This window comes from Lepidothrix coronata, unplaced genomic scaffold, assembly GCF_001604755.1.
Source record: "Lepidothrix coronata isolate B3197 unplaced genomic scaffold, Lepidothrix_coronata-1.0 Scaffold2, whole genome shotgun sequence".
NCBI classification, from domain to species: Eukaryota; Metazoa; Chordata; class Aves; order Passeriformes; family Pipridae; genus Lepidothrix; species Lepidothrix coronata.
The window spans coordinates 3,823,409-3,849,005 of NW_016690182.1; the positions used below are offsets into that span (position 1 = coordinate 3,823,409).

Here is a 25,597-nt window from a genome sequence, read left to right on the forward strand (position 1 = left end):
AATAGATGGCTCAAAATGACCTGTCTAACAGGGAGGATGCAGCAGCAATCCTAGTTCCCACAGCTGGAGATTGCCAGGATGAGATCTAAGGCAGAACACAGGCACTGCAAGTCAGGAATTCCAGTGTTAACCCTTTAGACTCAGTTCCCAGGACTGAAACTCAAGCTCAGAATTAAGCCTGTAGGCAGGTGCTAATACTACACAGTCTTGTAAGTCTGAATGACTTCACACAACCTGGATCCAAAGAAGGTGCTTTCCTGAGAACAGGCACCCATAAATAGTTTTTGTAAGAAATTAGCTGTCTCAAAATGTGTCCACAAGTACAGAAGACAGACAGATAACAGCAAATATTTCTACCCTGCCACTGATCTGTAGGTACACGTTCTGCCTCAGCATTTTGGCTCATCATCATAGGACATCATTTAACTGGGCATACACAGACCACTATTACTCTAAGTTCCTGTTCCTGACAGCTCAGACAGGACAAAAAGGAATATTTTAAGGTTGGAATAGCTACCTCATTCACCCAGGAAATGAGAGACTTCACCTCTAAGTTGCTGCTTAGGTGAGGTCAGGAGAATAACAGGAAAGTGCAATCCCCCAGAAACAAGATGTTGGCAAAACATGATGAATACCAACTGTTGGACATGTTCCCTAGTTGTGCACCTTTGATGTTTAATAAGAATTCTGGTTGCATTACATATACATGCAAGAATAGTTCATTTTTCATTGCCAAGGAAGTAAATTAGGAAAAGTTACTAATTAAGAGACGTTGAGGTTGTCTAGCTGTTCTTTCTAGAAAGGTAATAACACAAACAAAAGCAAGCTTTTACTGAAGTACAGACTATGGCATATTAAGGAGCTAATTAACACGGAGCAACACAAGTTTATGACCTCAATTAAAAAAAAAAAAAACTAACTCACATGAGATGTATTTCTGATTGCCTACTTGAGAAACAATTGAGAACTGGATCAGTAAGATCAGACTCCCTCCACATATTTCAAGTACACACTGATTGGAAATGTCAAAGAATCAAAATCTCATTAACAGGAATTTGTCCTGCATTGATCTGACCCTCTATCCAGTCACCAGAAGTGCTGGGTTGTGTTTCTGCAGAGGAGAAATACCAGCATGTTCTTTCCTGTACCATTGTTGGCACAAGCGGGCACATGTTCAGTCACGTGGACCAAAGTGACAACCATTGTCAACAGCGTGAATTCACTCAGCAGACACAGAGACCGTGCGAGGTAACTGCAAAATCCAGCTTGGTGCTGATGACATCAGAGAAAACCAGCAAAGAAAGGAATTCCCACCCCAACCATTCTGTGAAGTTTTTTCCAAAACACACGGATAAGGGAGTTTCCCACTCCTTCTTGAAAGGTGCAGAACACACAATACATGTTTGCTCAGTTACAGGTATCAGACAGAGAGTAAAAGTTCACATGCACACTAAATAATACATCACGCTACATTTAATAATTTTAAGTGCTCGTGTCTCTGATGTGCATGTTTCTGGAAAAAAGCAGCTGTTTGATTGTAATTAACTGTAGGATTTTCAATAAAGTGAAGAATAAGAAGTCCAAGGGCAGACAGAACAAATCTGTGGGTTGTTAGCAAGATCAAACAAAACCTTCAGTGTTTATGCTCTCGGGGTTTGCAGTGAAAAATAACAGATTTTGGAAAATGGCACCATTATCATCATTAAGGTCACTTCTTAAAAAGGACATCCTCACACAAAGCCAAGGAATTTCTCAGGCAAGTGCTCCACAGACCAAGTTAATAAGTTGCATTAAGACATGCTCACTGCTCCTCCACCCCCTTTCCACTCTTCACACCCAAGCTATGGGATAGGATGGGCAGGACTCCCAACCTTTGCTGCAGGCAATTCCTAGGAAAGCCCACATGCTCCAAGGCAGCAAATCACAGCTGGCACCCCCAGGTGTACCAGGGCCTCACAGGCTGGACACAAAGCTCACGTTTTGCTTCCTTCTCTCAGTCAGGCTATGCAGGACCCAACAGTAACTCTCACAAGTCCACAGAGGACACAGATCATTCACACACTGAATTCACACAGTGCCACCTGCCAGGACTTGGACCATCAACAAGGGCACAGTCCCACAGTGCCAAGCAAGAGCAGCAGAGCAGGGCTGTGGTGGCATCCACAGTGATTACCAGAGGCAGGCCAGCAGGTCAAGCCAAGAAGTCAAGTCAGCAAGATGAGGCCCAGACCAGTGAGGTACCTGGCAGGGCACAGGCACACCCATAGAACAGCTCAGGCAAGAGCCACAGGCAAGGTGTTTGAGCTGCCAGACACCTCCTGAACAAAAAAGTTCCAGATGAGATTTCTGACGGATTTTTTCCCCACAACTTTTCCAGGCAGTCAGAGGGTCAAAACTTACCTTGAGCAGCCAAACCCCCAGGCAAGAAAACATGAAAACTCCAGACTTCTGAAGGGTGTGAAAGAGTTCCCATTTTCCATTTATCAGGCTCACAGAATGGTAGGAGTCAGCAGGAATGGGTATGGAGCTCTAATCTCTGGGTAGATACTTCCCAGTGCTGTGAAGTGCTCGTGGCACTGGTGTCTGAGGGGAACCTGAGAGCTCCCTCTCATCCAATTTTAATTTTGTGGACTCATTGATTCCCCCATCTTTGCATCCTGCAAGTGTCTTAACAAACCTACACCAGAGCATTCCCATTTTAAATTCAGACTCTGTCCAAAGAACAAAACCCACCTGATACATTCTTGTTGCATTCGACTCATTAATCTCCCTACTTGTCAAAGGCACTCAGAAATTGAGCAATAGCACCAAAAGCATCCATCCTTTTGTCATGAACCACCCTCTGGGATCAGCATAAACACCCACTCACAGCAAGAGGCCAAATCAGTGTCCATGGAAAACAGACTTGTGCACTCACAACACACCTTCTACTTCTAACCTTTCTCTCAGACATACAGCAGGGAATTTTGCATAAGAGATGCCCTTTGTATATTCTATGCATTTTTGGGAAAACTGGCCTGTTTGCCTGTCTCCATTCATCTCCTCCTGCTCTTTGAAGTCTATAGAGGCAGTTAATCTTCCTTCAGTGGGAACTGCAGCAGTGTCTGATTTTTATACTATCGATCAGTGCACTGTCTGTGTGGAACACCTAATGTAACATAATTCAGTCACAGAAGGTACGAAGACTGTCAGTCAGGGAAATCTCTAAATGTTTTGATAGGAGCCTTGCCCCACAGAAGTAAGAAAAAAAAAACAAACAGTAAAAATCTGAGTAAACCAAGGAGGAAAACTAAGGATTTTCAAATGTTTGCCCTAACTGCTTCCTAAAGACCTTGCAAAAGGCCAGGAGAGGAGAAGTAACAAATTACATGTAGAAGAAACCTTGATAACAAAATTGGCACTTTCTGCAGCTACTTTCAACAGCAAACATGGTACTGGGTCTGGGATTCAAATGGCAGAAGCCTTGACACCACTGTGGATCTCCCAGATGGTCTTGATCAAGTCCCTTTATCTCAATTCCTTTTCCCATCCTTTTCTGCTCTTTCATTTCAAAATCAAAATTTTCAAAATAAAAGAAAAATTAAGCTTTAAGAGAAAAGACTTGTTCACTCCTGTTTGTGTAACTGCAGACTCAGGAGAAGTTTCAACATGTTACTCAGGACACATTTACTCAAAACATATGACAGTGGAGGAAATCAAAACTGAAGCTATTATGACAACTAACACATCTGTTCAGCTATAAAAGGAATTCCCATTATTCCTCATCTCCCACTATCTCCATGAAGAGCTCAAGAGAAGGGCTGCCTGCTAAAGGGCAGGCACCTCTCCTTTTCCTTGCCAAAATCAACTACCCACATCCCCTGGGTTAGGTGTCACCTCCATAACACTTGGGAAGCATCCCTGGCATGAAGATGCTGTGCAGGGCAGAGCTGCTGCAGAGGCAAAGTTGAGAGCAGGGTCTACACCACCAGTGTCATCACTGCTCTGGTGACACCTAAGGCACCTCTGCTTGTAGGTACATGTCCACCTAGGAAAGAAGCCACAACACATGGGAGATGGTGCAGCTTTAGTTTAAGACTGGCTTCTATACGTTTATTGTCAATAAACGAAAAAAAAAACCAGACTGTAAAAGCAATAGGGATTTAGGGTTTGTTTGAGGAATATTTTTTTTAATTCTTTTCCACTTCCTGGATTCAAGAATAGCCTACAAAATACTCTTTAAAATTGTTTCAAGACTGATTAAACCTGACAAGAGATCTCAGGCAAAGGAAATCCTCCTAAACTCTGGAGTTTATCAAAGTCTGTGTACATTGTATTTGAAATCAATAATCCTACATGATCTACAGCATAAGTGCCTACCTCCTCTCTCACAGCAACAAAATCACATTTGGGAGGATGCTGTCTAGCTCTATCCAGCATAAGCAATAATAGCAGAACCATGAGAACTTCAACTTTACCATGTGCTTGCAGAGCACATCCCATGACCACTGAATAACACCAAATATTCACCAGTGCTGGTAGAACTGGCTGTCCTACTCAAGGCCAAGTTCACTCCAGGAAGAGCCTTTATACCTCTAACCACACCTACAGAACCATTCTTCTGCTTTCTTGCATTCTTGAAAATTTTCTATCTTCCCCATCACTTTAGACCAAAAGAGGCATCTGAGAGTCTCACATCCAGCCCTGGATGACACGAGGTGAACTTGAGGCTTTCTTGTCAAGAGATCTCTACTGCTTCACCCAGGGTGAAGGGTCAGCAGGTCTAGATGGGTCACTTCTGCTCAATCAAGATGCAAAATTGTTCTTGCTAAGACTTGTCTGTCTCATCATTCCTTTCTTTGACAAACAAAAGCATTTAGAATAACCTGTTTGTTCAACACATTTAACAGAAAAATACAAATAATGGAAAAAGTTCTGCTGATTTCCAGGACACTAGCATTCCATCACATAATAAAAGTCTGTGGGATATAAAAATCCGTATATTTTCCATTTCTTTTTATGGTAGTAAAAAGTAGTAAGGAAAAGGATGTTTTTTAAATCTCTAAGGATACAAGAGTGACCCAAACAAATGTAAAAGTTTTTGTGGGTTTTTTAACCTTTTATTTGACTAACTTGCTTCTAGCAGCTTCTGACCAAAGCTTTTATCAGTTTTCATGAAAGCAAGAATAAAGGTGAAGGTTAGGACAGTGCCATCAGCTGAAATTTGCACTCACACATAGAAATATTCAATTTCCAGCTTCAGAAATCAATGACAGCAGCTACTAAAATTCACCTGATCAAGAAAACATGATTAAAGAGAGTAACGCCAGCATATCCTAAAATATTTTTCAAGTAAACCAATTTCAAGTTGGGATCAATTTATGATTAAGATAGCAAGTGAAGTGGCAACACAGAGTTGGACATTATATCAAAGGTAATGATGCTCCCTCTCTGGCTGCCAACCCCTTTGAGATATGTTTGCATTACTACCAACAAGATGACCTACCATTTACTTGCCATTAGCTTCACCAGGTCATGAAAGAAATCAGTGTCTTATCTGTAACAAACGTTATTTAGTAGGAGTCTTTGTGCAATTGTCTCACAATAATTCATGTTTAAATTTATGGAAGGCATAAAATTCCCGTGGTAGAGTGCCTGTAAGAGAACTAATGTATCTTTTATGACAGTTACTGACAGCCAAAACAACTCCTAGCTTGCAATACCTCCTAGTTAATTGGTAACTTTGGTCTCGAAGAAGACACACTAAATAAGTGTTTTTCAGTAATTTCCCTTTGTTTGAAGTCCACAGTGAAGTTTACAGTGACCTCATTTGGACTTCAGCTTTCTATAACAAGTTCCTTCAATCCCCATTTGGTAGATTAGATTGGACTTTCAGAACAGATTAACTTACAAAGTACAGTCTTCAAGCTTCCAGAGTTATTCCAAAATCAAATTCCAGCAGGTACAGACTGGGGGTTGAAGGTGGCCTCTTGTCTCCATTTGCACACAGGAACATGGAGCTATAGAAAGAGCAAACAATTGGACAATAAGAACACCGCCTTCGCAAAGAACCTGTAAGAAGAAACAAATACAAAACCATTGCTTTGACTCATTACACTGTCAGTCTGAGGGGAAAGGAGAGAATAAGACTTTTCTCCACTGGATTTTTGCAAGTCTTTTTACTCATGCATGTAAACACTCATAAATGGAGCTCCTGAATGGTGTGTCACAGAGGTTGCTGGGATGTCCTGCCCACAGACACATAATGCACTCAACCCTGCTCCCTGCAGCCAGAAATACACCCACTAGACAGAGCTAAGCACATACAAAAAAATCTTTACAGGATCTAGGCTTGTTTACCCTAGTTTCAGGAAGTGCAGCTTAATGTTTCCCACATATATAACATCTCCCTTGATATTTTGAGGAAGACTTAAGACAGACCATGAAAGTGGGCAGAAACAAGTGAAGAACAGCAGCTGGAAGCTGCAGGTGCAACCTGAGTTTAGAATATACAGTTTGATATCTACAGTTACAACTTCTGTTTTCCACAGAAGTTGAGGAACAGGGTGTTCAGGTATGGGACTGAGGAATACAGTGAAACTTGAAGCAAGATTTGGATAAAATGAGTGTCCAACCAGGGAGAAGAGGCCTGTCTCCCTGCAGGAGAGAACTGCAGGAAAAGCATTTGTCTGGAGAAATGATGGGCAGCAAAGGTTACAGTTTCAGCCCTGGAAAAGGTTGCTACCAACTCATCAAAGCAAATCAAATCAATCGAAGATTCCTTTTTGGTGTATTAACATTTTATGGGAGCAAAAGTCACATAGTGTTGGTTTGGCCAGGAATAGCACACACCTAACAAAGCCTCAAAGGCAGTGATAAACCTCAGCACTCCACAGGTGCTGGACAGCTGAGCACAGAGCTGAGAGGAAAAGCAAAGGGAGCCCAGAGTGGCACCCAAGGCCTTGTTTATGCTCTCAGTGCTTACCCATGAGATCTCGAAAAAAAATCCCACCCCAGCCAGCAACTATTTGGCCAATATAGGTATAAAGCAGTTCTTTGAGAGCCATCAGTTTTCCAAGGAAGAGGGCTTTTTCTGCTATAAGCCCTTCTCTGCACATGCACAGCAATGCCATCGAGAGATGGAGGGAGAGCAACAGCCCCAACTTACAAAGTTACACAAGGAAAAACTGAAGAATAAAATACCCAAGCCTTAAAAGCAGATATGGACTCTAGACCTTTCTTTACCTACTTAAACATGAGAAAAATGAAAGTGTGAAATAGAGAAGCCACACATCAGAGCCTTAAATTCCATCCTGGACAAGGACTTACAGACTCCTTCCCCCCAGGTCCCCTTAAGGACCATTGTGTTCTTGCCTTGCTGTGGGGGCACAAGGCTTTTACACCTCAGGGGAGAGTGGGCAGATGACATCTCACACAGCAAGTTATAAAACAAGCAACAGAAAATGAAAGAGATGTTGACCTAATAAAGCCTCTCCCTCTGAGCTGGGTGTCACAGGGACTCAGGTGGGTGTTAGAGACCACACAGTGCATCTGAAAAAGGACAAATTTAAAATAAGATAGCCTGGTATTTCTGCCAAGGACCAGAAAAGTACACTGTCCCAAGGACAGAAAGAGCTCTTACTTGTTCGGGAAACATACCATTAGATCACTGTAATATACATTATTACACACTGCCTGCTATGGAAGGGTAAACAGTATTTGACTTGGCATAAAATTGGGACAGTGGAGAGTTAAAAAACTTGAACTTGCACAAATCCCATCACTGTTGGTTAAACCATCAGAACACTTTGAATCCATCTGAAGTGACAAAGCTGCCGTGTGTTAATGCTGTGGAACACACACCTCTGGCACTTCTCAGCGCCTGCAACTTTGACACCCAAGTTGTGCAATTAACCAGTCAACTCTTGCAGACTTTGGATTAACCTTTAACTAAACTGAAAGCAGAAACATCCTTAGGCCCCCTCTGTTCATATACTGGTAGCCACATGTTATTCGTACCTATCCCTCTGTGACAGTCACGGCTGAGACACTTTTCCCCTTCTTTGCATGATCTAGACCATGTATCAGAATTCTTCCCTTCCTCTAACTCACAAATGCTCTACAAACAGGTTATGCTTTTCAAGAGTTCATATAATGAACATGTGTAACTTTGATAGTCTTTTCTGCAAATTAAAAGAAAAAAACAAGCTTTTCAAAAGGGCTAACACTTCTAGTGGGAATATTTCAGATATCTATGGAAGTATCCATGGTGCTTTCGTCTTCTGTGTTTTGTTCTTGTGAATAAGAACTAGCAGAACCAGATGTTTGGAAGTGATTAAAATGGAAGGCAATAGCAGCAAATCAAATCAGCAGGTTTTACTCACAGGAGCATTTGCAAATGCTTTATTGCTCCATTCACTCAACTCCAGTCTGAGCTACTTTGGCTCTACTTCTTTCTTCCACCAGCTTCTCCTCTTCAGAGCTTTTAACAGATCTGTTGAAGTTTCATTCCTGCTGCAAGTCTCTGTTTCTATTAAATCTGGTTCTGTGTTAAGTGCACATTCAACATATCCTCACAGTAACAGCTGGGAGAAGTTAGACTTGGGTTTTTCCTTTTTCTACTGAACTTCTCTGGAAGCACTACCAAGGAGAAGGAAGGATTCACATCTTGGAAACAGCAATGAGTAAAACAGTGTGCAAATAAAAAAACAGTAAGAATTTCCAAGAAAATTCACTTAAATTGAATCTTCAAGCGTGTGTTAAGCACCCTTGACCTTCTGGAGCAGAAGCTCTGTCACCCAGTTTTAATTTTCTTTTCCCTGGTACATTTTTTCAAACAAAACTAACTTCAGAAGGGGGGAGGGGGCACAACATTATGAAGTACATTAACCAAGATGGAACCACAATGCTTTCATCTCTGTATGAATCATCCAACAGAAGAAAACCAAGGACACTGATTAGGCTTTTCGTGATGGGAAGCAGGATGAATGTTCTGCAGGTTACAGCTAATGAGGATACGAGTTCACAATAGGCCCATTCTTCCCCGAGCACCTGAGTAATATTGGTCAGGTGCTCAGTTGAGGGGATTGTGTGAACTTTACAACACAATAACTCAATGAAACGACGTAGGACAGTGACTGTGTAATGCTGCACTGCAGCACAGACAGTGTCCTAAAATTCACTTTCTTATTTTTGTGTGACAAATGGCTCTCGCTTCTGTCCCTGAGGAAAAATGACTCACTGGCTTCTTAGCTCCCTGCAGAGAAGTTTGTGTTCTGCTCTGCTCTCCCCACCCTCTGTTACTATTTTGTTTTCTTAAGGCTTTAACTGTTGTCCAATCTAAGCCTTCAGGAGTAACACAAGGCAGCAAGATTTTTGTTATCCTTGGGCTTTTTACATCCCAGCTGCTCAGGGTGGGTTTTGTTTCTTTCTAAGAAAACCACCACAACACACTATCGCTTCCAAGTCACAGCAGAAGGAAAAGCAGAACTGTAGTAACACTTTTCCAACTCTAGTGGCTTTTAGGATAGCAGATCCAGTGCAGCATTTTGGGGAGGAATTCATACAAGAAGGGAGTGTCAGGGAAAAGTGAATGCTGCCTGAAACAAGGTCGTCAGCCTGGTGTTCTATATCAGCATTTTCTCTAAGAGAAGACTCCAAATAGGAGTAGAAGATTAAGAAGACACAGGAAGGAGCGAGGGATAAAGCTCAGATTGTTTTCTTCCTACCACAGACCTCCAAGGCATTGAAGGAGTATTTTCAACCAGAATCCTGCTTGCAGCATGTCATGATTTAACCCCAGCTCGTAACAGCCCCACATGGCTGGTCCCTCCCTCCCAGGAGGATCAAGTAGAGATGCTCATACTAGCAAAGCAAACAAGGAATTCATTCCCCACTTTCCAAGGGCAGGCAGGTGTTCAGCATTCCCAAGACAGCAGAGCTCCATCATGTGTAACAGTGACTTGGGGAAGACAAACACCACCACTCCAAACATCCCCCTTTCCTCCTTCTCCTCCAGCTTTATTGCTGAGCATGAGGCCATATGGTCTGGGATATCCCTTGGGTCAGTTGGGATCAGCTCTCCCAGCTCTGTCCCCTCCCAACTCCTTGTGCCCCCCCAGCCTCCTCACTGGTGGGTTGGGGTGAGGAGCAGAAAAGGCCTTGGCTCTGAAGTGCTGCTCAATGATATAGGAAATATCCCTGAATTACCCACACTGCTTCCAGCACAAATTCAAACCCCAGCCCCCTTCCAGATACTGTGAAGAAAATTAACTCTATTCAAAGCCATCACACAGCCTTTTTCCAGTAACAGTGCATTGCAAGACCACAGCAGCAGCTCTTAAACAATTAGATCCTTGCAAGGTTCTGTATCTCAGATGACTTAACATGTTGAGTGCCCTGAGTATTGTTTATTATTTAAAGGCAACTTTATAAAGATTTCATTTGTAGTTTAAAGTTCAGAAACACTGGAAACTAATGATTTGCAACCAAAAAGGAATACATGTCTCCTATTGATTTTGTTTTATTTACTTGGAAACAGTATTGATTCCCAAGAGATGCATCGAAACACAAAGTCTGAGGCCCAAAGAATTTCCATACCATTGATTAATAGATGTGATCTATCACTTTCACTTTTAATGAGACATTTTCTCTTCCATGAAGATACTGTATTCTATCGAAAGGTCAAATGTGGATTCTGTACAAGAGAGAAACATCAGCTCACAATCAGCCTCAAATCCAGAGCAGCTGATTTCTTTGCTTCTTTAATTAAATCGGGAATAATTGTTTTCCTTCCTAACCCCCCAAAGTTATTTTATTAACATGCTTTGTTCTTTTGACAGTCAGCTCTGCTAACATTTAACCTATGCTTTGGTTGGAATTAGTTTAAAACTAAGACTGCTTTTGGCCTCTGGTTTTATAGGACACAATAGAAAGCTGATTCATGGCCAGGTCAGTGCATTACAAATAATAATGATCCTCATTAAAGAAATTCCCATTACTCTTTGAGGCATCTTTCCTCTGGGCCAAATGCCATTATATGTGCAGTGCTCTTAAACAAAACCAGCAAAACTAGAAGTGACAGTCAATACAAAGACATTCATAAAGGAAGCTGATTTGCAACAATATCCACCAATCCATTGGGAAATACATATCACCAGGAATTCAGTAAGTGATACAAGTGCTGATTATACATTCATCTTGGTAAATCATGAGAAAATTTCTTCCAGGCCTCAGAGAGAATAGCTTTTAATAAATCCTTACGGATTACTGATAGTTCCAGTAGTGCTTGGCAGCACGCAGACAGAATACACAAGTTACAACAGGGAGGCTGAAAGATAGGGAATTTGCATCCACAGAAGTGTCAGGGTAGCAGGGCCCAGACATCATCAGCTGGATACAAACTCACAGAGGGGAACAGCAGAGCCTTAATGCAAAACCACTGAAAGGAGAAGTGGGTTGAAGTAAGAGTTCAGGTGGAGATGCTCCTTGGAGGGGTTCTACCCCAAGCACCTGCTGCCTCTTGCCCTCCCATGGAGCACTTCCAAGAAGATCCTGTCTCAAACTCCAGTCTGCCATCCCTCTGGGTGGCTGATTTTAGATTCTCCTCATCCCCTGGGCTGCCAATGCCCCTTGAGAGATGCTCTGCCATGTGTCCAGTGGTGGCTGTTCCCAGAGCACCCCCCAAAAAGCGGTGACACCAGCAAACAGCAGCTCTGCTGCACAGCAGAGGGCTTGGGTGTCTGCCTAATCACATCTGCATAAATACCCAGCTGAGGAGAGCAGGGCAATTTGATGCCCTGGAGCTCAGCAAACCTTCACTAGAAATTGGAGATCTAATGGCTGGTAATTACCAATTCAAGAGATTCACCCACACCCCAACAACAAATAAGAGAAGCTGGTTTTATTTAAAATACTTCAGTCTAAAATATGTATTTTTCATTATAAGTAGCAATTTCAATGTATTATGAAAATATTCAATGCCTAAAGTTACTGGACTTCCAAAGGAAAGTAAATCAACAAATTAAATGTTAATATTCAAGCACTATATGCTATTGACAAAGTTTGTTTAAAAAATTATCCGAGGGAGTCACTGTCTAAGCATCTGAGCTAGAGTCTGGTATATAATAAACCCAAACTAATTATTTAAGCTCTCTCTCCCACAGATTCCAAGAATATATTCTCCTTATACACCCCACCCCCCAATCTAGTTCAGTTTAATCTTTAAATCTTTTGAAGTAAAAGAGCTGCTAAGATCTGAAAATTCAGAAGTTTTTCATTTCTGAAATCTATTAATAAAAACCACAGAATGATATTTTGATGAAAAACTATCATTTCAATTCAGCAAGTGCCAATAATACCGTGTTTAATAATATATTAACATATGCATTTAATAAAACATTAGATAACAAGTTAAAGGAAAATGGGAAATATATTTTGATTACATTTTACTTTATTATTCAGTACATTTAATGTTAATTTATTTTAAAGCACCAGCTTTCTGCATAAATTTAATTCCAATTTCTATTCAAAATCCAGACCAAACCTTAGTGAAAATGAATCTAGAAAATAAGTTATTCAGGCCTGTTTATTAAAAACAACTGTAAAATTAAGGAGTGAACCTAGTGCACATTACAGTTATGCATCTGTTTATGTGATATAGCAGATACATCATCAAACTCTAAAACTAAGAGCCAAATTTTGACTTCATCAAAAATCCACATTCTAATGTTTACTAGTTAATCAAAACGAACCCCCCTTCAGAAAAATTAACTTTAAAAGCATAAATAGAAAACAAGAGTAATACTGATGGTAATAGAGCAAAGGATCTGCTTTCTCTTCCACATCACTCATCTCCACTGATGCTTTCTACACTCGCCTGGCAAGCCCTGAAAGCCACCCAACCTCCCCAGACCTGCACTCCTGTCCCCATTGCCTCCAGTGAGTTCTGGATCAGGCCCTTCCTACCCAGGCAAGCACCTAGGGAGCAACAAGGGAATATTATCCCCTGGGCAAAGATGGAAGAGCCACATGAACTCCACACCAAGCTCCCAACACGCCCCTCACCTTCCCCAGCACAGCCAGCACTCACATCCACAGGCTGGGTGAAATCTGGGCCTTCACAACACACAGAGCAGAGCCACGATGAGCCTTCCTGCCTTTCTCTACTCCAGGCATAACAGGAGAATCAGCCAAGGAAGTGTCACACCTCACTTATATTAAATGCAACTGTAGGTGAGGGTGGCCAGAAGTAATTCTCTTAAACAAACACAAATCCACCAGTATCAAGGGACCAGTGGATGAAATGCTGACCATATAGAGCATGCTGCACAGGATCTGGTTTTTTGCTAAAAATTTGCCACTGCCTTATCATGTCATAAATCAGCCCTGAAAGAATAAGCACATGTGTTTTCCAAACATGTATATTGGATCAATTGTCACCAAGAAAATAAAAAGTGTGATAGTGACATGAACAGCTGTATCCTGGCTGGAAGACAGAACACAAGAACTTCCCTTAATGTATTTTGGCAGTTCCATTCACACTGATATAATCAGGTTGCATCAGCAATTGGGTCATGATCTCCCTTTAGAGATTTATGATCTGCCTCAAGAAAGTCTTCCTAGCACCAAAACTTGGTAGTCAAGTTCCATGTTACCAACCTTTGTGTTTGCACAGTGAGAAGAAACAGTGAGTGTCCAAAAACCCAGACTCCCCCCTTGCTAAAACATGACTGCACTGTTTTTTTCCAGCACTACAAATGCAGGGAATAGTTGGAAAGAGAAAATCATTAACTGGAACAGCGACAGCTAATCCATCTGCAAACCCCAGCTCGCCTCCACTGCCACAGGGAAGCAGGTCTCCACCACACCAGCTGAGCCCCAGCTTAGAGCCCCTAGTCCCAGGTGTTTGTAGGTGAACACTTCACTAACAGGAGCCCAGAAAAATCCAATTACTCCCAAACTCTTAGAATGGGAATAATCACATATTTTTATAACAGTTATTACAGTTTTAGGGTAACTGTTAATCTAAATAAGGCACCACAGATCAAAACAAATGGTTTTCCAGGCACGGTGTTAAAAATAAATGCTTTAATGAAATTCTCCTTGAGAGCAGTTTACCTTTAAAAGCTCATTCTTAAAGTTCTCCCTCAATTCTTCCACCTGTCCACATATCCCAGGGTTTCTGCTGCCACCTCCCACAGTCTCCAGGGCCAGATCCTCCAAGATACAGGGCAAGTTACAAGGTACTCACAGAAAAGAACTGGAAAAATCCCAGCTACCAAATAAAAGAAAAATTTTCCCTGTTATGTACAGACATATCAGACAGTTTCTCTTTAAAGGACAAAATGCTGATGTCAGATAGATTAAGTGGCTGATATTAGCCAACTAAAAATCATCATGTCCTACTAGAAAAGTAATTAAAACTGAAGTTTCATCTCCATATTGCAGAAACCTGCAATTAAGGAAACCACCTGGAACCTGGGAACTATCAGGACTATTCCAGGCACAGTTATCTGCATGAAAAAGTAAATAAACAGTGTAACTTAGAGAAATTATATGTTCTAACATACTCTTTCAAGATACAAATATTCAAAATGTATCTTTTAAAAGCACATACCCTAGAAGCAAAAATTTATAGGAAAGAAAATCTGTTTCAGAGTAGTTTTAGATAAAGGGTGCTTAGCAGTGCTGAAAAAACACTACTGGCATGAACTTTAATTTTCTCACAAATTCAAAAACTCAAGCAAAACTTCTAAGCCACCTGTATTGCTGTTGTGTGGAATTGTTTCCATGGATATGTTAATCCAGATCTATACAGGACACAGGCTGGTGAGTAGAGGAAGCTTAAATACTAACATTTCAGCATTCACATTCTGTCAAGTACCTAGAGATCTTAGCAGATTTTTCTCCCTTGCACTTAAAAAGAGACAAGAGGTGGCTTTGAGACATTTTTCTACTCAGATCATTTAGTTTGTCCCTGTTGGCAGGGCTTTTCTTATTGCCAGAGGTCATCAGGATGCTGGGGTACCTGAAGATAAACACAGATACATGTGTGACCTTAATTCCAGTGTTATAAGTTAAACTAAGTGCTTAAGATGTTACCAACCTTCACTTCAGAGTTTCCTGAATTTCAGTCAGATTAGGTATGCATACATGCCTGGCATCAAGTTCTGCTACCTAACACACTGCTTTTGCTTGGTTTTGGGCAAGAAGTATTGGCTATCTACAAAGGTGATTATTAAGCAGTCCCTAGCCCTAATGTTACCTGGCACTCTCATTTGTCATTAAATGCAGAGGGACAGCCTCCCAATCTTGTCTTTTTGCAGTTACACAGTAAGAAGTTTCAATCTCAACCATTTAAAACTTCAGCAGAGTGAAGAATGAACAGACAGAGTTTCCAGTTACCTTCCCTGTACTGTGGGTGCTGCTATAAGAATTAAAAAAAAAACAAGTCCTGAGGAGACAGTTGTAATTTCCCTTCTAAAAAGGGAGAGGTATTTACAACAGTCTTTTTCCTCTCACCTGGAAAGAGACACCTGCCATCAGATGGTACAAATGGCTTTCATTTGCTTAAAGGATACTGGCTGAAGTTAGACCTCCTCTTTCTCTCCCTATGTTATTTATTCCATGTGTAGCTGTGAATCCCAGATTTTCCAAATAAAATCCTTGTAAGACCTCGTTTATGCTTTTGCTCTTCCTTCAAAGCTGGTTATTAACAAAACACACATTAAATGTAAAGCTTATCTCTAAAGGGTTTGCCAAAGTATGTTGGCAGGCCTATGCTCATATCAGGGTTTTGTTTTTCTTTTAGAGTGTGCATCATAGCAAACTAAACTTTATACATCTTTACCAACATTTACACCACGTTTCTCTTAGCATTCAATGTATGAACCAAAGTTACTCTGTTTTAAATATTCAGGAAGACACAGCTACAGAACTGAAGCCAAGCATGTTTCAACACTGTTAATTTATATTGAGGTTCAATCAGGAATTTTTGAAGAGCAGGGGAGCAAGGATGGACAGTACTGAAGAGCTGGGTTACACCCAGCTGTGGGCACAAGGTGGAGATAAAGAGAGGAGGGAGAAGAGAGGTGGTGAGGGCAGTTCCTGACAAACACAGATGGCAAAGCTTGCAAATTAGAGACAACTGTTAACCACCCTCAGAAAATGAGATGCAGAGAGAGCAAAAGAGAGGCCTTTCTCTTCTAATAACATGCCTTATTTATTTCTGCACTGTTTTTAACCTTTATTCCACTTGAATTTTGGTTTTGCAAGCATTACCTCTATAGAGCCTGCCACTATTAATACATCCCAGGCCAGTGGGTGATCCATCAAACCAAGGTATAGGAACCTGTTTACAATAAAGAGCTTGCAAACTGTTCACAACAGCCAAAGGTGAGAGGGTGCACTTCATAAGCTTCACACATTCATCTGAGAGCCATAAGGCACAATCTGAGAGGTGGAATCGTGGTTTAGGGGCTGGTGCTGCTCAGGGAAACGCCCAGGCGGGAGCAGATGGATGCTTGGGCCAGGAGGGCCCTGCAAAGCCTTGCAAGAGCACAGTGCAGGCTGCTCTGCTCCCAGCAAAGCCAGGGCAACAAGGTCAGATGCAGCAGAAACCACTTAACTCTTCCCACCATCCAGGCATTTGAGTCCAGCTTGCTGGGAGTGCAATAAGTGTCCAGAGAGAGGGCATTGCACCATCACCACCTCCCTGCTTCCAGAAAAGGCCTCTGCTGAGAATGAGTTGTGTTCTGACACTGGAGTGCAGCTCCCATCTAAAGAAATGAGCCTTTCCAAGGTTATCCATAATGCTGTTTCTCTGCTCAGAGAGAAAAAACATTAAAGATGCTTCAAGACAGGTGTTTGGATATCAGCCCTTCCTTGAAGCATTCTGCAGTGCCCATAGCTCTAATGCAAGTCTGGCAAAGTCAGTAGTTTCCTACTGACTTTGATGGGATTCAGGTTTAGTCTTTGATGGGAAGAAAAAAAATACAATCACCAGGTTTTTAAAAGAGCCCAGTAAATGCAGCTATTGCTGCATTACAGGACAAGTAAACAAAGTCATTACAGGTAATACATCCATCTTCAGGGGAACGTCCCTTTAAGAACTACAGATCTGCAACACAAAAACAACATTATTATCCTTTTTATCCCAGGTCCTGGGAGAAAGAAATATGCCAGAAATAGACAACAGATTTCCACTGGAAGAATGAAAGAAGGACTCATCAGATGGCTTCTCTGAATAAAAAGTTCATGTTTACAGCAAAGGGGAGAAATCCTACCCTGGGCTTATGTATTACACAGCAAGAAAAGAGATTTACAGATATCCTTAATAAACTGGTGAAATACATCAGAGAAATATGAAATCCTGGTCAAAAATTTAAGTGAAAGCAGACTTGGGAAAGGATTTCATGTTGTTTAAGGACTTTTGTTTGACTTTTAAATGCTTTCACACTTTTTAATACCCAAAAAACCATGACTCTTGTCAAGATAAAACCTCCAAAGTTTCCTTTTATAGGAAAGCAACGTCCTTGATGCTCTCAGCGCTCCGATGCCATTTGAACATGGCCCTTGTTTCCACCTGCAGGAAGCAGAGCTCCAGACAGACTCTAAACAGCAATGGGTTTCACAGAAATGAGGTATGAGAGAGGAGAGGTGTAAATATAGCTAAAACAACATCTCATTGCTTTTGTCCTCCTAAACAGCGCTCTGACATGATGGATGTGCTACTGACACCCGGTGTTATATTGGTTGCCACTTTTAAAGATCATGTTTTAAATCTAAAGTGCAGAAACAGCTACATTGTAGGCACTAATAAATAAAGGGGGTTTTGACAGCTTCAGAAAGGAAGAAGTTAGACACATACTGCCAAATTAAATTAAAGCCAAAATTCAGGGCTTATAACAAGCTTTAGCAAAAGCTAAGATAATCAAAAAGTTTCCAGGATGTTATTTCTTTCATTTTAATGAAATCAATGAAAAAGCACTTCTCTCAACATGTAGTTTCTGGATCCCTAGTCCACCAAGGGCATCAAAAAAGTGGTGCTGCTGTAACAAGCCAGCAGATTTTATAGACAGCTGGTATTGAGGACAAGTTGGGTGTAGGATGGTGTTTACTACAGACAAAATAAACCAAAGCTTCAGGATTTCCACAGAAGTACCCCAGTTCCCACCTCAGCCACTAGGTACAGTCATCATATTATCACCACCCTGGACCAGACTCAAAGGCAGGTATTGCTTTCCAAGAGCCATAAACATGCCCAATTCCCACTGCTTTTCTCTATTACAGTAATTTACTGTCCTTGCACAAGATTAAACTGAATGGAGTTTATAGGTTGGGAGAGGAAGAATGCCTGTAGTACTTCCTAGAGTTATATATTTATACTGAAAATTGAAAGGCATTGGAAAACCTGCTTTGTTGAACAATATTTTGTGATGACGCATATTTGACAGGAAGAACATTCAAATACTTATCCAGCAATAGTTGTGGGCTGTGTAGATGGACAGAAGATAAAAAGAGCATGAGTCAAGGCCATAAACTTGGATTTATAAGGGGGTGTCACTGTATTAGTAAAAAGGGGATTCAGTCAATACCCAGGAAGCTTTGAAGTAAATGTGACTTACAACTAAATAAGAACAGGTTGTGAAATTTTATGTACTCTTCCACTGAAAAGTCATACAACAAAGCAACCATTCTTACAAGATGCCTCATACAATAACTTTTGAATGGGTGCTTCAGAGATGGATTACAAATGCATATTGCTAAATGCCAATATCTTTGCTTATTCTTCCCACAGTGAACAGCCACTTCATTTCTTTTCCTCAGAAACAATAACTGTGCCAGTAGCAGAAAATAAAGTGGAGCACTCGCTGCACACAGCACAGGGACAGCAGCAGTCATGTTCACAGGATGGGCACAGCAGAAGAGCACAGAGACACAAATAGAGAAAGCAAACATTCTTACCATAAGCAGAAGCTTTGTAAAGCTTCCCAATTCACAAAAGTGCAGGGGCACCTCAGTGCATGCAGCTAAGCTATAACAACATGATTTCACAGGATTTTCTCTCATCATTCGAACCTTCCTGGATTCCTTGCAGGATGTGAAGCTTCCCGACACTGTTCGATTAACCCACCTCTGTGATCTCCCTTCACTGCAGCACAGGAGGGTTGGTGACAGGAACTTTTGCTGCCCCTGCCCTCCCCTTTTGCCTCTCCACATTCCCAACCACACAGCAAGGCCAGGCAGAGCTGTACACGCTGCAGGAGCTCCAGCAGCCACCATAAGCTTCTGAGGGCCTCACCCTGTCTCTGCTGGAAGAGTGACATGCTATGGCAATGGGAATGTGGGCACATCTGCTGGAGCCCACACCAGTACAGTATCCCTGGACTGCACCACACTTCACATGGGACTTCATGCCTTGAGAGCGACCTGCAGAAGCAAGGACTGAGCATCACCATCCTGACATGAGCCACAGCTCCTGTTGAAAACTGGAATTAATTCTTCTGGGACCTCATAGGTAACTCGGCATTAACCACAGATCCTAATGTGATCCATGCTCTTGGGGATCTCACCACATCCCTCCAAGTTAACATACTTCTACTTTACAGACTGCAGCATCAGCTTTTTGATGCATCTTCTAAAAAAAAAAAAAAGTGATACAAATGTGCCTGTTACTCTCTTCCAGCAGCGCCAACACATAACTTTGCAGCAAAAAAGGATGTTGAAGATCCAGCCAGACATCAACAGTTATGGAGCTGCTTGTAATTTGCGTTAAGCAGAAGCTGCAGCAGCACAATGTGACAGATGGACCCCAGAGGCAGCGTAGGAGGTGCAGGTTCTGCTCCTACATCTGCTGCTGGCCTGGTAGGTGACCTTGAGCTAGTCCAGGAACTTCAGCATCATGTCTACAAAGCCGGCCAATACATCTGACCTCCCCCAAGGGGAGCTTTGAGCTCTACCCATGAACAGCTCTGTGCAAGAGCACGGGGGTATCACGTTATTACTGCACAGATACATTAGCTCATATCCTCAGGGATCAGCTTACAACACAGGTAGAGAAAAATAGCTCAAGCCCTAGTGAAGAGAACTTCTGGAACAGTCACAGGAAAAATGCCAGCTCTCTGAACCCAAGTCCAGAGGCACTAGGCAAGGTTTGAAAGGACTCAGAGGAACTACAGCACAAGCTCTACAGGAACAACCATGGCAGCGTCATGAGATCAGAAGGATTTGGGGTTTTGGTTTCTGGGTTTCGTAGATTTATTTTGTTTATTATTGGTTTGGGGTGGTTTTGTTTAATTTTGATTTTTACTGTTTTAACTCATTCTTCTATCAGGCCTTTTCATTTCTACCAAACACACAACACTTCTGTTTTAAGAAAGTCTTGGAAAAATACTCATATATGAACTAAACTTCATTAAAACTAGTGGGTTCTTCAGGACATAGCATATCTAGGATGGCAAATCAGTGATTCATTTGAAGAGTCGATCTTCCTCTATTCTGAGCTGGGAAAAGCCAAGACCTACAAAGAATACATCCTCAAAGGTCAGCAGCCACACAGGTCCAAGAGATGATCACCTACTTTGCCCCCATCACTTTCCAAGGCCAGTAGAAGCTGTTTGAGGACACTCTTCAAAATGGCCTTTGCAAGCCTCTGAAGTGTGACCACATTCTAAATCATTAGAAACCATTTCAAGGATCGAACTAAGATTCAAGGAGCAATTAGAACACTAGAAAGTTTCCTGAAAACACAGACAATATGTGAGACAGCTAAAAACCCAGTAATGTGAAAGGAATAGTAGGGAGGAAGGAAAATAAACAAACAAAAATATTTCAGAAGAAAGGACAGCCAAAACATTTCATTTGCAACTTGCAGCACAAGAAGGATAACAAGTGGATAAAAAAAGACAGCAATTTTACCATATTACAGAAAATCACATTTTTGACATTCATGTCAGATGAAGAAAATCTGCACAGTCAAATTATCAATGTTTGAACAGAACATAAATAAAATCCCCCTCCCCTTCTTTTTTCCTTTCAAAATAAATGCCCTTATTTCCTTAGGGTTAGACACTGTTACCAAAAACACTGTGGGCAGGGACGAGGCTGCTCAGTTCCTCTCATGATCAACCTTTTCAGGTACAACCCCTGCCTACAGATATTAGAAAACCTGCAAATACAGAGGTGAAAAAAACAGCAGCAGCCAACAGCCTCCTGCTTTAGTCCTTGTGAGCGAGTTAAGAACAGCCACACGCAAGAAAACCTGTTCTCCTCCCCTTGAGCCGATTGCTGCCCCATTAACTCGCACACCTGCGATGGCAGCGGCTCTCCCGAGAGCACAGCGCTCACACAGCCCGGGGCTGGCAACAACGTTCCCATTTGCGCAGAGAAAAACTGCTCATTTTCAGCTAAGGCCAACACAGCTCCTGCTCGTGGCAGCGGGGCTTCTTTCCCTCCAAGAAGCTCCAGGATCCTGCATATAATAGCTAAGGGAGCAACAAAGGCTACTGCTTTTTCTGTGCGGGTTTTTTTTTTTTTATCCCACTTTCAGCAATTCCCTGGGCAGCTCGTATTACCCAACAGCACATGGACAGAGGTGCTAATTTGCTGGAAGATGAGAGCCAAGCCACACCTTCCAAGGGGTTTTATAACATTCAGACACCACTGGTACCTACTTAAGTTTTTCCAGCACTTTTTACAATCAGCAATGAAAGGGTCACATTGTCGCTGCTTTTCAAGTGTGTACATCCACTCGGTTCCACAGATAATTAGGACAAAGGCAAATGCAACATGTTTAATTTTTTTTCTAAATTGTGTCCTGTTCAGAGTGTGAAAGATATTACATAAAATACTGTTAAAGGTTTTTCTGTCATTGTACTCATGCACCAAATAACAATATTTTCAGCTTTGAAAAATTCAACGCAATACTCTGAAAATTTCCAGACCTTTGATACAATAGTACCTGCCCTTCCTTGCTACATGCCCAAAAACCAGTCCAGTTACCAGTCACATGAATACTAAATCACCTGTAGCTCCCAAAATAGTGATAATTTAAACCCTTGTAAAATCAGCATGTTTGAAGAGATATCTTGCTGTTTTGGTCAGCTGATTAATGAATCCAGAGGACACTGAAACACAGGTATACAGAAACCTTGGTAAAGTTTTTTCCCCTATCACCAGACAAAGAATTATGCTGTGCCTGGTCCTATATTCTTCCTGTACCCAATGGGGGAAGCAAGCACTGAGGACTGGCACTGGAACAGGCTGCCCAGGGAAGTGGTAGAATTGTCATCCCTGGAGATATTTAACAGATGTGTGGATGTGGCACTTGGGGACCTGGTTTGGTGGTGAACGTGACAGTGCTGGGTTAACTCAATGATCTTGGAAGTCTTTTCCAACCTTAACGATTTTATGGCCAGCTTGACCAAACAGCCTCATCAAAACACTTCTAAGAAGAGCACAAGAGAGCAGTAAAGAGGTGCCTGTGTCACACAAGGCTTTCACAACACTGGCCCAGGCCAGAGGGCTGCACACATGTCAGGCCTTTTACCTCTGACACATAGGCTGAGCCTGCCCATGAAACCAGAACCAAGGAGCAAAGCACTCCCAGGACTCTTCTGCTGGAGATACGAGAAAGGCTTAAAGAAAGCCTAACCACAACTTGGCATATTTCTCTAGTATTAGAAATCATCATTTGGAAAAATGTGTTGCCTGGGCATAAGAAAAGTGTAGTGGGCTGCAGAAGTCAGACTCATGCAAGTGTCTTAGCCTAGGTACCAATCCTACATAACACACACACTGACTCAGGGAGACCACAAGCACAGACACTGGAGGCTGGCAGCCTGGCACCCAGCACGATGCCCATTCCCTCCACTGCCACACTCTGCTGTAAGCACAGGTCAGGGTGGGATGCTCTACCAGACAGAGCACCTTGGTTTCCCCAATATGTTCTTTTGACTCTACGCTCCCTTCAGCCTCAGAAAAGGTGTTCAAAGCAAGTTTTGCAGAACAGCTTAGCAACCCTATGCTGCCATCCTTGAATATGTGAAGAAACTTGCCCATTTATGAAAAGCTACATCCTTGGCCTTGCCTCTGACAGCAAAATCCAGGGTGGGAGATCATTTTCTGAGGGAAACACACCCACACCAGCAAGATTGCCTCCCTCTGCAGCTGCTGATGGACCTGCACAGGCAGCCTGGAGGGTTGGCCTCCCAGGCAAGCCTGATAATGCAAGAGGGGCTTTGCTTGGGAGAACTGAGCTTAAGAAGAAAGTATTACCAAAGCTCCCTGACAAATAACTACAGCCTGCTTGAAAACAGGACTCCTGGGTGTCTTTAAGTCCATATGTGGGGGTTTTTTATAGAAGATAAGAATTCTGTTGAGAACTCTTTGTATTAAAACCTGCTCAGATATCAATTTAATTTCATGTTGTAGCCAACTGTTTTTACAAACTGTAGGAAGAGACAAGTGTGAAAATTACAGTTATTTATATTCAGGAAAAGAGCTGACAAGACTGCACAGCAGCCCAGTAGCACAGTAACAATGGCTCAGAGTGAAACAAATTAGCCTGGCATTTATAATTAAGAATTTTTACCTTCCTGGAATGCACCAATTGTCATCTCTTTCTCCATATGACAAATTAACAGAGTATCTTTAACTGCTTTTATGCAACAAACTATTCATATATTAAATATAGAAAAATATTAAAATCAGTTTACACTCAGGTTTTTCCTTGGCATACATGCTGTAATTGAAATGTTGAGTGATGTATGCTACAATAAATTGAATGGTAGGGAAGCTTAAAGCTGCCTTTGACAGGTAAATCAGGGGGAAGTTGTTTCTTTTTCATTGTTTTTAGAGTTTGGACAGCCTAGCTCACTTAGATCTCACTCTGCATTTCAGATAACTTTATGTTATTCCCTGGCCAAAGACAACTGATTGTTTCGGTGCTGCACAGTGAAATGTTTGCAATGTCACACAGTGCTGCTCACTTGTGCCCTCTGACATTTTTCTTCAAGTTCCAGTTCCTGAGATACTTCTAATTTTCAGAGTTTTGTTTTAAGAATCCTTTCAGCTTTGGTAGATTTAGAAAAAGTATTCAACCATCAAGCAGTCCAAGACTGGGGGGGAGGCAGGGGGAAAATCTTTCAACACTCGAGCACTCCCCTAAAACTTAAGCCAATGTTATGATTTTCTCAGTGCCCGATGCAGGACTCTGCAGCACTGGCACAAGTCTCAAATCATAGGAGAGTGCAGTGACTTCCTAAGCTTATCACAATAATAATATCATAATGAATACTAGAAAGTCTCATTCTCTGCAAAATTATACCTGTCACAATCACCATTCCCCTGCCACAAATTAGTCAATTATTTCTCAGCTTAGGGAAATGCTCACCTGCCATTTCTGTCCACTTTTGTTTGAACAGAGGCCTCAGGGCACTTAATAAAATTGAAGTAGTTCACAATAATTGTCAAGATACAAAATGTGTTTATTTTGCAGCACCACACATTCATTGGGTTGAGTTGGTGGGAGGCAGAATTGTGCAGCAGCATAGCTCTGTGCTGGGAAATCAAATAGTTTTTCTAGATTTAAATCAACTTCTTGTCCTGAAAAAAACATTACAAATATGCTCATGTTTCTCACACACAAAACCCACACAACCCAAGGAAACTGTGCATTATCTTCCTTCCTCCCTATTTTAGCAGGGATCTGAATATTTTTGGGTGTGAGAAATAAAGCACACGTGTTGGGGAAGACAGTATTTACTTGCTCTGCGACTGTACAAACAAAATCATTAGTTAAATTGAGCTTAATTACTCCAGTTTAATTCATTTAAGAAATTTAGCACGCGTTGGCCTTTTTCTATCCCAAATGAACTGAGAGTTCTAAGCTTCCACATCATCAAAATTAATTAAAATATGCAAGTTATTTCTGAGTACAGAATTATGGAGACTGGGAGGGACCTCGGAGTCTTTCACTCCAGGACACACCTGAGGGGCTGTATGACATGAGGAACCTTTGGAAATGTTGGTAGAAAGCACCTACACCTTCCAATGCTCACAGACAGGCACATGAAACAGCGTGATGGACAGGGGAGGGAAAATTAAACACCAATTAACACACATAAAAACTACTTTTTCTTGTGTTCAGAATGCAAATCCTCCATGGCAGCAATGCACAAACCAGTCCGAGGTGCATTTGAGCTTCTCCTCAGAAAAATTAGCCAGTTCTTTGATTAAAAAAGGTTGATCAAGTCTATCCTCCCACAGCATGGTGGAATGAGTGAGGTTGCAACACCTGACACAGCAGGTGTGTTACTGTTAACTGGCTGTTCTCAGGCCCATCGTGACTGCCTGCTGAAGGATCAGAAATTGCTTATTAGCCGAGGAATGAGGCACTGGAAGACTTTTTGGCATTCAGTATACTAGCAAAGCCATCTATGAAATGTTTTTATGTAGCTGCACTAATTGCCTGATCCACTTAGTCCCCCATTAATCCACCTGATTTTGATATTACACAAGTTATGAACATTGTTTCTTACTGAGGCTTAATGCACAAAACCATCATGTACAAATTAAATAAACCAGTACAAATAACACACACATTGAGCTCTAACTC

At 41.7% G+C, this 25,597-nt stretch overlaps 1 long non-coding RNA gene across 1 annotated transcript in view; it reads right to left on the reverse strand.

Annotated features, from left to right (window-relative positions):
- Positions 1 to 5,821: 5,821 nt before the first annotated feature.
- LOC108498128 overlaps positions 5,822 to 25,597 on the reverse strand; it is a 111,302-nt gene continuing 91,526 nt past the window's right edge. The window contains exon 3 of the long non-coding RNA XR_001875076.1: positions 5,822 to 5,999. This is a non-coding gene — a long non-coding RNA (uncharacterized LOC108498128). The remainder of the gene's footprint in view (positions 6,000 to 25,597) is intronic.